The sequence below is a fragment of the Fistularia commersonii genome, chromosome 30 (assembly GCF_037954325.1).
Source record: "Fistularia commersonii isolate RoL2024-O1a breed Wild chromosome 30, RoL_Fcom_v1.0, whole genome shotgun sequence".
Taxonomy (NCBI): domain Eukaryota; kingdom Metazoa; phylum Chordata; class Actinopteri; order Syngnathiformes; family Fistulariidae; genus Fistularia; species Fistularia commersonii.
The window spans coordinates 1578277-1591232 of NC_141313.1; the positions used below are offsets into that span (position 1 = coordinate 1578277).

The 12956-nt window shown below is 32.4% G+C and overlaps 1 long non-coding RNA gene across 1 annotated transcript; it reads left to right on the forward strand.

Moving 5' to 3' along the window:
- The first annotated feature begins 1005 nt into the window (after nt 1–1005).
- LOC147216016 (uncharacterized) lies at nt 1006–7049 on the forward strand. The gene is made up of 3 exons (XR_015109172.1): nt 1006–1413; nt 2165–2443; nt 6877–7049. It is a non-coding gene; the product is annotated as an uncharacterized LOC147216016 (long non-coding RNA).
- The last annotated feature ends 5907 nt before the right edge of the window (nt 7050–12956 follow it).

The window sequence follows — 12956 nt, forward strand, 5'->3', positions numbered from 1 at the left end:
GGACACCAGCTGGAGGAGGCTAAAGGCAATGCTAACATATATTAGAAAACAAAACATGGTTTTCAATACTCGAGTGGAGCTCCGTGACCTTTGGGCGGTGGCGTTACGTTACCCGTTGGTGTTGGCGTTACCCGCGAACCGGAAGGCGTCCACCCAGGAGAGGAGAAGATACGTGAGAAGGTGGAGACCAGCTGGAAATGGGACGTGGAGGAGGAGAAGCAGATGGTCGGTTGGGTAAGGAGTGTCATGCTGCAACCAGCTGAGTGCAGCATGTACGCGGGAACACACTGTGTGTGTGTGTGTGTGTGTGTGTGTGTGTGTGCTCCAGGGCGCGCACACACACACACACACACACACACACACACACACACACACACACACACACGACCATATGTGCATGTATTACACACAAAAATGTGCAGAAATTCTCCCGGTCAGTTCACAAGCTGGAGACCAGAAGCCTCATCTGACCTACACATGGAGAACATCATCCAACTTTTAATAATAATGCATTATTTGAAGTGCAAATGTGAGATTATTCCTTTTTCAGAGATTAAGAATCAATTATATATGAACGTATTTACTGTAATTTCTGCACTATAAGCCGTTACTTTCTTCCCACGCTTTGGAAACTGCGGTTGAATCAACGATACGGCTAATTTATGGATTTTTTTTTTTTGGGCCAACAAGCTTCACGCCGCTAAAACATTTAGCCTGGTCACATCAACCGCATCAAATGAGCCTGAAATTCTGAGTCCGTACAATTCTGACATCGAAGAAGGCGTTTAACAGTTTTAGACCAAGATAGTGATCAGCTGGAGGACAAAGCAGGGATAGAAAATGGATGGACTTTTCCTTGTGTTATTTATAAATCATCTTCCTCAACAGCCAGTGTTCAGAAAAACAGCATTTCCAGCACGTATTTGTGGATGTTACCGCTATGTATTTAATTCCAGAATGAAAGGAAAGTTGTACAAGACAGTGGTGGACCAGCAATGCTGCATGGTCTACAAACAGTGACAATGACCAAAAAGGCAGGAGGCAGAGCTGGAGGTCACAGAGATGAAGATGTTGAAGTTCTCTTTGGGAGCGACCAGGATGGAGAGGGTTAGGGTCAGGTGCGAGAGAGGTGTGAGAGAGGAGGATCCAGAGAATAGGGTGAGATGGAGAAGGTGGCTTTGCCGTGGAGACCCCCGAAGGGAAAAGCCCAAAGGACAAGAAGACTTTGTCACAGGGGTGCAGGACATGTATGACCGAGACCAAAGTGATGGATTGGACATGAACACTCTTCTGGTCATGTCCAAACCACGGTGAAGATCTGGGTAGAAGGTTGCTGAAAGTGGAGCTGCCAGGCAGGAGGTCTAGAAGAAGAGCAAAGAGAAGATGGATGGACGTCACGAGAGAGGACATGAAGTGAGTTGATACTTTGGCCGGTGGGCCACATTTCTTATTTAATCTTTATGCAAAATGAACAAAATGAAAATTGCAATTTAAATATTCACATTTTTTGGCCTTTTTATTTCAACTTTAAAACCATTAATGATCATATATATATATGTACCAACATTATTTTGTATAACATAAAGATACGATAACCTTTATTGATCCCCATCAGGGAATTTCCTTTGTCACAGCAGCGTAACAGTTATGTCAAAAAACAAACAAAAAAAGGAAATAAATATGAATATAAATATTAATAGAAAGGCAGAAGACAGCAAGAAAAAAAACATTATAAATATATTTTAAAATATTATTAGTATATGATGATATTACATATATTATACATCGTATATATATCATATAGCATTATACTATAATTGTATTATATTATTATTATTATTTAATAATAATGTTATATAATATTATTATTTTAATATATGTTATAAAAATGATAAGGTTATATCTTGTTACAACGTGGACACCTGCAGCTTATAGACAAATGTGGCCTATAGACGCACACATATATTCATTTTGTTATTTCAAGCTTATATTCAGGTGTGAATATAAATTAAAAAAATTCCCCTGCGTCTTTAGAAGACACAAAAAAATGAGCAATTAAATATTTTTTTATTTTTATCATTTCTTTTAAAAATGCGACGATAGGTCAAGCAAAGCCGTACAAACATTTAAAGGCATTTAAAGGGTATTTGATAATTTATTCCAGAGTGTGTTTGGAAGGCGCGACCTTTGACCTCCTGGATGCACCGAGCTTTTTTGCAGATGCACCAAACCAGCGCGGAGCCGAGAAGGTAACCGTCCGACCCGACCGCCGCCGGCGCTACAACCCCGACACGCGTCTCCAACCTCTGCAGGTTTCCCAGCCGTCTCATTACGGCGGTGATGTTATCTCCAGCGCCGTCTCCAGCGGCGTCTCCGGCGTCCGACGCCGGCGTTTTCCTGTATCGCCGGCCGAAACGCCCCGGGGCCTTCTGGAAATTTAACGGTGAGAATTAAACCTGAATCCCGTATGTGTGTGTGTGTGTGTTTGTGTGTGTGTGTGAGGTTGTGCTGGAATGACATGGTGATGAATGCAAAGTGGCCTGCGGCGTCTTAAAGACACACACACACACACACACACACACACACACACACCTGAGCGGCAATAGATGTCATCTGTCTCCTGTCACTTCGGCGCAGGACAGAACTCTGTTAACACACGTTTGTTGTATTATTCCATGTAAATGGAGTTTCCTGGGTTTGAAGGTAGTACTCCATCACTGGGATGAAGTGTTATAATGCTGTAATGTATGTATATTATGTATATTATGTATATTATACATGCGGGGCTTCCAGGTGTTTTCCGCTGCAAAGATACTCCTCACTAGATACCAGCTCTATTCACTTGTTAGTCAAGGTTCCACCATTAATATATATATACATATATGTGTTATATGTTTTATATATGTGTGTGTGTGTGTGTAGACATACGTATGTATACATATAGACACAAACATATGTATATGTGTATCTATATGTATATGCAAAGATAAATATATGTATACGCATGTAGATGTATGTATGTGTATGTGAATGTGTGTCTATATATATATATATATTTGAACATAAATATGTATAAATACACAAAGATATAAGTATATATGTATATGATATATAAACATCTGTTTATACATATACATACATATATAGATACATATGTACAAAAATGTACATATATATGTAAGCATATGTATGTATAAATATACAGTGTGTATACATATGTATATGCAAATATAAATATACGAATATATATGTATGTATGTATATACACATACATACATATATGTATGTATGTATCTATGTGTGGCCACATATATGTCTTAATATAAAAAGATACACATTTATGTGAATACATATATATACATATATGTATATGGCAATATAGATATTCATGCATACATGTGCATGTATGTATGTATCTGTCTATATACATATACACACACATATGTATAAATATGTACATATGTACCGGATTTCTTCCCTCAGCCGCAGGGAATCTTCAATCTTTGTAGTTACAGTTAACAGTTAAGACAATTCATATTTCATTGTATTTCTTATACTTCCTCCTTTCAACTATTATCTTTTACTGTTATGTTTTTTACTTGAAACTCTGGCACAACAATTTCCTTCGAGATAAATAAAGTTGTTCTCATCTCTCTCATCTCATGTAAATATACATATATATGTCAAAATATACAAAGATATATACAAAGATATACATATACACATATTTGTATAACCACACATATACAAATATGTGTGGTTATACATATATGCATATATATGTCGACATGTATGTTTGTATGTATGTGTGTGCATAAATATATATATATATATACACACACACACACACATTTATACAGTATATATTCCATGTATATACATACACATATACCTATGTATACATATATGTATATATGTTTTAAAAAAATATATATATATAGATATATATATGTGTGTGTGTGTGTGTGTGTATATGTATTTGTACATATATATATATATATATATATGATCTATTAGCACTCATACCAGTAGCGCTAACGTTTACATTGTAATATTAGCACGTAAACCTTGCATGCTAATATCTGCAATGACGCACTGATGGCTTTAATAATCCTGCAAGCATCAACAGTCTTGGACGATGGCTCATTTGGTTTGCGACAGCAGAAGCGTCTTTCAAAGCAGGCCGATTCTCACGTGTAGGACGGCCTGCGATCGATTCGTCTGCTCGGCCGCAGAAAAAAAAAGAAGCAGGACGAGAAAAAAAGCTTCAATAAAACAGTCGCCTTTGAATTATAGAACGGGGACTAAAGTGCAAGGGTGACAGTTGGACTCGCAGGATGAAGCCAAAGCCGTGCAATTTGCAGAAAGTGCCGCGAGGATAAATTAGCCGGCGCCATCAATATTTCATCGTTAATTTCATCGCCGCAATCTCAGTCCGACGTCACTGAGCGCGGCCTTCGCAGGAGCGTTAGCAAGCTCCGCTAGCTTCGGCGTTTTTTAATTTTTTAGCTCGACGCGCAGGGGAGACGACAACGAAGTTTCCCAGGGGCCGTCGCTTTTCCTCCGGCGAAGCTTTTAAGCGGATGAATCACATGATCTGATCACATGATCACACGCCGCTTCATGCAATTAGCACGTCCTGTGGTTCTTCACCCCAGAATGCTAATCGCCCGCGATGCGTTTCACAAAAAAGTCATACATCGTTGACCGTTTTGCTATTTTTTCGTGGACCGAGTCTCACGGCGGCTCTTTATTAAGAAAATATGATCATCGCGTTTTTATCGGGACGAATCAACGCAGCCGAACTTGAGATCCGACGGGTTTTTTTTCAACCGCTGTAATCAAAGTTAGCGAAAGCCGCGCTCCTAATTACTCCCCGGTGAGTTGTAATGAGAACGGTCCAGGCGGCGGCTCAGACCCGGGGAAATCAATCATGTGCATCGGAGGATAGAAAATAAGCTTTATTAGGCGGTAATCATCGCCATCCAATTAAACGGGGGCGGTAAACGGCCCCGATTTGTGAGAGTGATTTAACTCTCCACGTGGCGGATCCACTCTTCGGCGCCAGGTTCCCTCTCAGCCTTGAAATTGACTCCTTGAAAGATTTACTCGTTGCATAAAAGACGGAGGCGTCTCTGCCACGCCGGCCGCCCGGATTAGCTGCGATGTGTTCATTCGAATTTTAAAATTCGGGATGCTGGAGAAGCAGGGGAATGAGGGAGGGGATCGTTGTGTCGGTGACTTGTGAGTGAATGAGTGGGCGAGCAAACGAACGAACGAATCAGTGGACAACGAGCGAACGAACGAGCAGCTGAGCGGGCCGAGACATGAACGAACGGACAAAGGAGCGAGCAAACGAACTAAATTGAACGGACGAACAAACACATGAGCAAGCGAACGAACGAACAAACGAACGAATCAACAAATGAATGAACGAACGAGCAAATGAGCGGTCCAAGAAATGAACGAACGGACAAAAGGAGCGAGCAAACGAACTAAATTGAGTGGATGAACAAACAAATGTGCGAGCGAACTAGTGAGTTAATGAACAAAGAATGAACAAACAAACGAATCAACAAATGAATGAATGAACGAACAAATGAGCGGACCAAGAAATGAACGAATGGACGAAAGGAGTGAGCAAACGAACTAAATGAATGGACGAACAAACAAACGAACGGACCAACAAACGAATGAACGAACAAACGAGCTAATGAGCGGACCAACGAATGAACAAACAGACAAACAAGCGAGCGAATGAACTAAATTGAACAGACAAAAAAACAAATGTGTGAGCAAACGAACGAACGAAAGGACCAACAAATGAATGAATGAACGAGTGGACGAACGAACAAACCAGCCAACGAGCAAACGAGCGGACCAAGAAATGAACAAACGGACAAAGGAGTGAGCAACAAACTAAATTGAACGGACGAAAAAACAAATGAGCGATGAACAAAGAACGAACGAACAAACAAATGAACGAGTGAGCGAACAAGCGGACGAACAAATGAACGAACCAACTAAGGAGTGAGCGAATGAGCGAACGAGCGAACAAATGGATGTATTAACAAACTAACGAACTAATGAGCGAACGAACAAATGAGCGCGCAAATGAATCAACAAATGAATAAACGAACGAATAAACAGCCGAGCAAACGAACAAATAAAAATGTCTCTTAGCATCTTTTCCACACACATTTTATCAAATCTTTTGAATTCAATGAATGAATCACCGAATCACCAAACACAAGAACTAACGAATCAGCGAACCAACCATTAAACCACCTGTCTTTCCAATTGACATGTGAATGAAAGCGTAGGAGTAGCAGTCTTATAATTATTAAATAAATGTTTGAATTTATACACAAATACACAGTATATATGTATATTCTTCTTATATAAGCCATATGATGTTGGTATGAATAGATGGACGAACAAACGAATGAACGAACAAATAAACGAACGAACGAACGAACAAACAAACCTTTTTCTTTTTTTAAATGGATATTATTTGGTATTTTTCTATTCAAAACAACCGAATGTTGTGTTTCTATGATATATTTCTTCAAAATCTATATGAGACATATTGATATGGTGTAAGTGACCAGCGAATGACTCTTTAATTCATCCCCAAACCGGAGAAGGCGAAGAGCGAGGCTGGGAAATGAGCTTAGAAATAGACTCACAGAAAATAAAATATTGAGCCGTTTCCAAAGAATCGCGGATCGTAGATTGAACTCTTCGAGACGCTCGGCTGCAACACTTACCAAAACGGTATTTTTCTTGGCTAGCTGGTTTATTTTCACTTTCCTAACTGTAATTTGTCTTATAATAGGCCTGTGTTTATTTGCTGACAATGGTTTCCTCCTCCAGCAGCTGAAGCCTGAGGAGATTAAAAGCTGATTTGGAACCTCGGCGGACGTCGGGAATGATTTCATCTGCAGACGAATTCAGTTCCAGCGGCTTTTTCTCCCACAGGAAAGACGTCCATCCTGAGGTGAACCTTTGGATGGAAGTTCCTTCAAGGACGGCTGAACACGCCTCAGAACAACCAATTTGAAGAATCTATATTTTTTGATAAATATATATATATATATATACTAAGAAAAAAGGTATGCGTTATATATATACACACACATATATATATAATAATGTTTATTATATATACATATATACATATATATAATAATGTTTATTAAAAAAAAATACATATTTGTATGTATTTATCTACTTACACAAAAAAATCTATTTTTCTTTTATTATGTCATTGATGTAAACATTTCAGAATTTTTTTTTGAAAACAAAAGATTTATTAAAGTCGATATGTGTATTATCTGTTTTATGATATATACAGTATATGTACCTTTTAATGAAAAAATTGAAAAAACACCTTTAAGTTGACATACATTTTTGGAAAGGTGATACACGTATCAACATTTTTGTTGTTATGAAAATGTTAACAATTTTTATGTTGATATAAATATATAACTTTTTGTAAGATTACTCAAATTTTATATTTCATTCATTTCAAATCAACTTCAAATCCACTTTTTTTTTTAAAAGTTTTTGTGTATCAACATAAAAAAACGTTTTGTTTAATTAATATATTTATTTATATTTATACTTATGAACTTAACACAATCCATAAATAGAAACAAATCTAAGAATAATGATCCATATAAAAAAAATCCAAATACGTTTGTAAATATGTGTATATATATATATATATATATATATATATATATACACACATATTTGTATTTATATATCTACTTACACAAAAAATATCTATTTTCTTTTATTATGAGATAGGTGTAAACATTTCAGAATATTTTTGAATACAAAAGATTTATGAAGGCAATATATGTATTATATATTTTACAATATATAAATCATATGTACCTTTTAATGAAAAAAATGAAAAAATACTTTTAATTTGACACATATTTTTTGAAAAGGTGAAACATATATAATCAACAATTTTTCATGTTTATATAAATACATAACTTCTTTAAAGATTAATCAAATTTTCAATTAAATTCTTTTCAAATCTACTTCAAATCCACCTTATTTTTTTAAGTCTATGTGTATCAACATAAAAAAATATTTTGTTTAATTTATATATTTATACATATGAATTTAAAACAATCCCAAAATAGAAAAAAATGTAAAAATCATGGTCCGTATATTCCAACATATTTTTTAAACATACACACACACACATACGTGTATATATATATATATATATATGCATATATATATATATTTGTCTTTATATATATATATATATATATTTGTATATACATTGAAAATATAAAAAATATTTAGTTGAAATTATCATATATATGTCAAAGTGTTGAAATGTATATATATATATACACATTCATATTTAAACATGTAATAAAGTAAAGTAAGTAGTTGCTAATAATGTATAGATTCTGATATTGAAAAAGATAATGAAGTTAGAAATTGAAATTTTTATTCAAAGTTGATATATACTTTAAAACAGGAAAACATGTTAGTTTTTAACTTTTAATTTTTTTTTTTAACAGATGAAAGATTTGTATTTAAAAATATATATTCCAAAAAAGTCTCTAAATAATTTATGATGTATTCCAACCTCTAAACAAATCGTTTTTTAATATAATGTAATAGAATATATATACGCAGGACATTTTGAAAGATGTCTTATAAAAAAATTACATATACAATTTTTTACAAAATCCAATTTTTTTTGTATATATATATTTACATGTGCTTATAAAAATTACAAAAATGTTTTGAAAATTTCACATTTCATTTACTGTATATATAGATGTATATATATATATACATATATATGTAAAATGTTTTAATGTGACTAAATTTTGATATTTATAAACACATTATATAAAAAATATTTTTTTAAAATTTTATTGTAAACATTTTTAAAAAATGTTGAAAGGTTAAATATGCAGTATATATCTGTACAAATTAAACACCTATTAAGAAAAAATATTTTTTCAAAAAATATTATGAATGGATATTTAACATTTATATTAGTTATTGTAAAATATGTTTTTAGAAAATATAAGTATAAATATATATATATGAATATATAAAGTTTTAATGTAAAAAATGTTGGTATGTATAGGTTTTTTGAAATTGAAAAATATACTTAAAAAAGGTTCGTTTAAAGAAAAAAATACAAAAAAATAAAAAATATTGAAGTTGACGTTGACATATTTAAGTTAAAAAATGTGCATATTTCCATATGCATATTTATTTTGGGATGGATGTGTAAAAAAATCAAAATTATATATATTTCAAATATATATATTTGTAATACACACACACATATGTATATATTTATATATATACATACATACATATATATACATACAATACACACATATATACTACATATATACATATATATAGATATATTACAAATATATCTATGTTATTGAAAAATGAAAAGTAAATAATAAGTTGAATATCTTCATATTTTTGGAAAAAAAATGATACATTTTTAGAAAAACTGTTTTGATATTTATGAACTTCGGATTAGATTTTTTTCATTTGATATCCATCTATACATATACTTTTTTAAAATGGTCAAAAATTTTCTCTAAAGTTGACAATAATGTAAAAATATATTTGTGTTTTTTTAATAAATTGTTTTAAAAAATTGTATACATATATTTGTCAATTAAACAAATTGTACTAACAATTGTACATATCTATATAACTACCTATCTATATCTCTCTCTCTCTCTCTCTCTCTCTCTACATATATATATATATATATATATATATATATATATATTTATACTTCATATATTGTCAACCTGTGCTAGAAAATAAATATTTTTATACAAGATTTTAGGTATTTATATATTATATATTATATAGATATTTATATATATGTGTTTGTGTATAAAAACTGTAAAAAAAAGATTTTTACTACATGAATAATGAACTATATGAATATCCACTTCTTCTTTTTTTGAAAATGTGATTTCATTAGATAAATATAGAAAGTATCTTATGATATGTCAGATCAAAAAAAAAAAGTTCATATATGTATATATACACATGAACAATAAACAAAATTCACATTTTTTATAAGTAAATATATATTAAGAATACACACATGTATATTCATATACATAAATATTGAAAGTTAAATATATCATTTTTTCTTTTTGTAACTTTTGAACCTTTAATACTCATAATTTCTTGGGGCGAAAAATTGATATATATATATATATATACATCAATAGCCTTTTTTGAAATTGTCATTTTTTGAAATTTCAATTTTATTTAAAAAATTACATACATTTATATAGAGAAATGAATTTATCAATCAAAAAATGAGCCATATTTCTTGAAAAGGAAATAGATTACTTAAATATACGTATAAATGTTCTGAGTATGTTTCAAAAATATTTATTTAAATTTAATATATTCATATGTGTATATATATATATATATATATCACAGAAAAATTTAAACATTTCTTTTTAAAAAATGATATATAAAAGCATTTTAGTTATGACAATTTAAAAAAAATGGTTAGATGAACAAAAATGCCTTCCTTTATGTAGACATGTATATCAACCTAAAATATTTTTTCAAAAGTTGATATACACATGACTACGCATGACTAGAACACATTTTAAAAAGTTTGAAAAACATTGTTTGTCTTTCTTTTCAAAGTTGCTTTAAAAAAGATTTTAAGTTTTAAAAAAATCAAGAAAACATTTTTGCACTATAAAAAATTTTTGAATTTTTTTTTTGCTCTAATACAATATATATAATAATTAAAAGTAGTTAAAAAAACCAATTAAAGTTGATATATATTAATGTGATTTTTTTTAAGGTTGACATACTTATATACATAAACTTAAAAAAACACTCTTTTTAATGGATGATATAATACATAAATACATATCTCATCTTTTCTGCATATATCTCCATATATATATATATATATATGTCTGTATGTGTATATAAATCCCATTAAAATGTGTGAATCTATATTAAATATATATGTAATCTAAAAATATATATAGTTGGCCTGAAATCCAGATACTATACATATTTATACATATTTATTCATTCATTTTCTACATGACTACCACAACCATTCATCACAACATACATGTTTTTTTCATTTGTTTGTTCGTTGGTTTGTTCTATCTTGACTTATTCATTCATTCATTCATTCATTCATTCATTCATTCCACATCTTCTTGTTTGTAAAAGGAGTTCAGAGACAGGAAACAGGATAAAATACAGATTTATTCAGTGCACGGTGCTTTTTCAGCACTCGCCGCCTTCCTGGGACGGCAAAGCAAACGGCTTCACACCGACGACGCGCACGTTGTCGGTGGTCTTGTTCTGGGACCAGAGTCGGGGAGCGGGTGAAGAAGAACAAACACCACGTTGCTGGAGAACGACACGACGACTCGGAAAGCAAACTACGTGAACCACAAGTACGGGGTTTGTCGGACGGCGTGGACGAGGAGGGCGAGGCTCCGTCCCAGACGTCATGGAATACCGTTACTTTGCACGTACACGCGTGTGAAAAGTACTTTAACATACGGTGCATTTTCAAGGGCGATTGCGACGAATTTAACTGTGAACGGATGACTTTAACCACAGGAATAATTGAAAAACAACACATTTCCTTGAAATGGTACCCTTTGTAACACTTTTTCAAATATCCGTTGATACTGTATGACGGGTATTTATGGATTTACCGTGTTTTTTTTACTGATTATTATTGGAATAACATTGATAAGTAGCCGCTTGAATAGCGTCGAATCTGGTTTTGTCGGCGAGGGCCATGACTGCGATCGTGTTATAATCGTGAACTCAAACATTCTTGTGCTAAAAGGCTCTAAGATGCAAAAACACACAGATATAGAGAGAGAACACCGAGATGCCGGGAAATAAATAAACCAAACGTCGGTACATTAGCGTCTCCTTCGTCCCCTTCGGGCGGGACGAGCGCCACGATAACAAAGAGCACAGAAACAAATCGGAGGAGGAAGATGCGCGGTTCACGTGACAAACGAACGCTTGAATTTTTAAATAACGTCAAAGAGATTAAGAACAGGATCAGTGGCAACATGGAGACGTATCTGAAAAAAAAAAAAAAAAAAAAAAATATATATATATATATATATATATATATATATATATATGTATATTCATTTATTCATTCATGAGTGATGACGCTAATCCGGGTCACGGGGAGCCGGGGTGGGAGGGGGGGAGTGAGCCAATCCCTGCTGTCATTGATGAGAGGCGGGTTCTCCCTGGACCAATCACAGAGCTTCATATAGAGTTGTAACAATTCAACCTGTCAATCACACGTCTGGGCGTTTTAGAGTCTCAAATGAACCGACTGCATGTGTTAGAATAACATTGTACAATGTAAACTTACTATATTATCCATGTTGACTTAAAGGACTTTAAAAAATATGTATAATTTGACGTGTATATGTATATATATATATCAACTTTAAAGATTTTTTTTTTTAGTTTAAATGTATATCAAATCAAATTTTAGTTGATACATAATCATTCATATATAAGTGTACATATCAACTTTAAAAAAAAATGTTGATTTTTTTAATGTGATATGTGTGTATATATATGCATATATATTTATATATATATAAGCATTTTTTGATAATCAAGTATTAAAAAAAATATAAAAAGTTGATATATAAACATGTATAACCTTGTAAAACATCAAAAAAATTTTTAGAAAGGAGATACATAGATATATATTTATAAAAAAAAAGCAAGATTTTTATCAGAAATATCGATTTATATAAATAAAAAAATGGTTGATTAACATATCTATGTATATATCATATATACATATATTTAAATCCCCAAACAATTAATTAAATTTGAAAATTGAAATTATATAAATAAGTGATTTAAAAAATAAA